Source organism: Barbatula barbatula (assembly GCF_947034865.1).
Source record: "Barbatula barbatula genome assembly, chromosome: 23".
NCBI classification, from domain to species: Eukaryota; Metazoa; Chordata; class Actinopteri; order Cypriniformes; family Nemacheilidae; genus Barbatula; species Barbatula barbatula.
In genome coordinates, this window is record NC_136786.1 from 16,596,418 (window position 1) to 16,599,305 (window position 2,888).

Here is a 2,888-nt window from a genome sequence, read left to right on the forward strand (position 1 = left end):
GCACGCACTTTCTCCATTTCTGTGTTCATGGTTGAGGGCTGTGTCTGTATAAGAGCAGAGGAAATGAAAGTGTGAAATATTAAGGGTGTGAAAGGAGGAGTTTTCAGTCAGAGTCCGTAAGCTCGGTTCACGCGTCTGTACAATGAAGCCGATTGTCTGTCTTTCCATCTGCGTGGTGTTACTCTTGATTTGTTTAAGTGAAGGTGAGTCTAACCTTGTGTAACCTGTTAGTTATTGATTTAGTCTTGTTTTAGAGAAACATTACAGGTAAGTATTATAAGATCAGCAGTCAAAGTTTAAAATCAAGAAAGAAAAAGTGAAAAAGTAGTTTCAATGCCTGAAATGAGTTACATTATGCCTTTAAAAAATTAATTCAGCATCACTTTTTCATACAGTAACAAGTCAACGTTCTGCAAACTGCTGTTTGAAGACAAGCAACCGAAAAGTACCTATATACAGAGTGAAGGACTACAGGATCCAGACAGCAGGAACTTGCCCAATCGATGCCATTGTGTAAGTAAATACAAGATTCAGATGTAATTGTAAAACTATTGCTCAGATCCTGTAGTTCTGTATCTTACGGGGTTAAAGATAACCTTCATCATTTCCCCCCTGTATTTTATTTGCTTTTTTCACCATACTTTTCATTTTTGTTTTGTCTTCAGCTTGGTGACAATCAAGGACAGAGAAATATGTTGCGATCCAAATTCAGACTGGATCAAAGAAGTTCAGACTCGTGTTGATAAAAAAAAATCAACCCCAAGGAACCAAAATGCTAAAACGGTAAAAGAGAAGAAAAATGGAGGATGCAGACAAAAGAAGCAAAAATTACCTTAATAAAATAAGCCCTTGAAAGAAATGTTTGGTTTGTGCAGACGTACAATTATAACATATATCATTTGTATTGGTTTATGCTGAATGTAGCTCTCTCTCTCTCTCCCTCTCTCTCTTTATTAATATATTTTGTTTTACATATTGTCCACATTTATATAGAATTAAGTGTTTTATGTGATTTGTTTTAAGTATTGTACATGTATGTTATCATGTTTAATTTCTGCAGATTTTATTTTGAAAGGATATTTCACAACAAACAAATAAGGGAAGAAAGAAAGAAGCAAGCACTTTATGTGATTTTTAGTTATAAGCTTTTGTATGTAAGTTGATGAAATAAATAAAGGAAGCAAACCAGCACTTTAATCTCTCTGTACTTGATAACATCACGAATGGTAAAAAAAGAACAAAAGAAGTTTCACCACAAAGCCACACTGTTTCAGGTCTGTTTTAAAAACACCTGCACAATACTTTTTAGGCTCTTAAAATACATAAAGCAACTTCTATCTGAACCATAATCTTTATTTTTAATTTTGCATATGCAGAACACACAATTTGGACTGTTTGTCCCATTGTAAATGATGCTAGCTTTAATACAATTGTAATTTTGACCACTAGAAGGGGCTATATGACAGGAAATACACTAATATCCCCTAAACGAGTGTCTTGCGAAATCGTCTCTGGTAACAGAAAGTGAAATAATGATTTTCTGTTGTGACACTTTAGAACAATACATTCATTATATTCACTTTTTCTGTGGGAAGTATAACTTTTAGAAACAAGATGTTAAACATATTTTCAGTATTGGAGAGAACCAAAATACGGAAAAACTGTTAAGCCACCGAGATTAATATTGGGATTTTATAAAATCAAGCCACCGATCAAGTAAAGCAAAGAAAATCCACCTCCGCCTACTAAACATGTTATGTTGCGTTTATATACTGTATAGTTTATACATAAGTCATGCATTCGTGATTTAAAATGAACCTCTTTATGTAACGCATCCTCTTGAGTGTGCAAGACATCTGCTGGACAGGAAGTTAAAGAGTCTCATGGTTTCTGTTTGGTTTGTGGTGAGTTTCTAAATGACTCTATCTCTCACTATCTGTGTACTTTAGCAGTGTGAAGTTGTGGGTTTGTTATGGAACTAGTGTGTTCAGCATTCGCTGGTGTTTGAATGTGTGTGTGTGTGTGTGTGTGTGTGTGTGTGTGGAAGGAAGGCTGGAGAAAATTAGACACCTGCTGCTTCACTGTGTTCTCATTAGAGTGTGTATAATGCGCTAGAAAACACACCTGCTCCCTGTCAGAGGGGCAATATGGCCGCCACACTCAGAAATGAGGAGAGGGGATTGGTTTTGAGCCTTTACCTTTGAAAAATAGAAAAACGCAAGACTTTTCCATCCATCCATCCATTCATCTATTCCCCAGTATAGTCCCCTGTAGTTTTCCTAAAGAGTTACAAAACCATTTAACCACCAGACGCTCGATCGCCATCCGGACATAGGCTGACCTTATTCTGTCTGACATCCCAGACTCCAGAGAGACAGTGTTATCATTGCGGTTTATGAATATCGACTATTTACTGTAGATCAATACAGAGACCTTTCACACAGGCCGGGGATATATTCCAGTGCATATGAGGGATTTCCATCACTTTTCTCTTGGGTGGAATGTGAAGAATTAAAATGTGGCTATGCAACTCTACCCAGGCAGTGCCCACCAACCTCCTAACATCAACCATCAGCCCCTGTCTTCTATCCAAATACCTCTACGTACACGTCTCCATCTTCTGCCTCAAAGACCACATTAGTTGATGTTTCTGTGTAATTACTTTACAATCTACTCTGAAATATAATGTTGGATTCTCTGCTGACATTGATTGTGTCCTGGTATCTTTTCCCCCTTTCTTAAACTCTTTTCCCGAGGCCAGCTTTAAGAGGCTGCGTGGAGAAGATAGAGGGCTAGAGTTTGCTTAAGGGATTTTCTGTGTTTTAAATAAAGAGGTTAACTGGGGTCATTGTGGACCACTGAGGGTCGGAGGCGTAAGGCCCAGCTGT

General features: G+C 37.5%; 1 long non-coding RNA gene across 1 annotated transcript; it reads left to right on the forward strand.

The window, feature by feature from the left end:
* Positions 1-1,190, forward strand: LOC306911972. The gene is made up of 3 exons (XR_013788291.1): positions 1-203; positions 396-513; positions 666-1,190. It is a non-coding gene; the product is annotated as an uncharacterized lncRNA (long non-coding RNA).
* Positions 1,191-2,888: the final 1,698 nt, after the last annotated feature.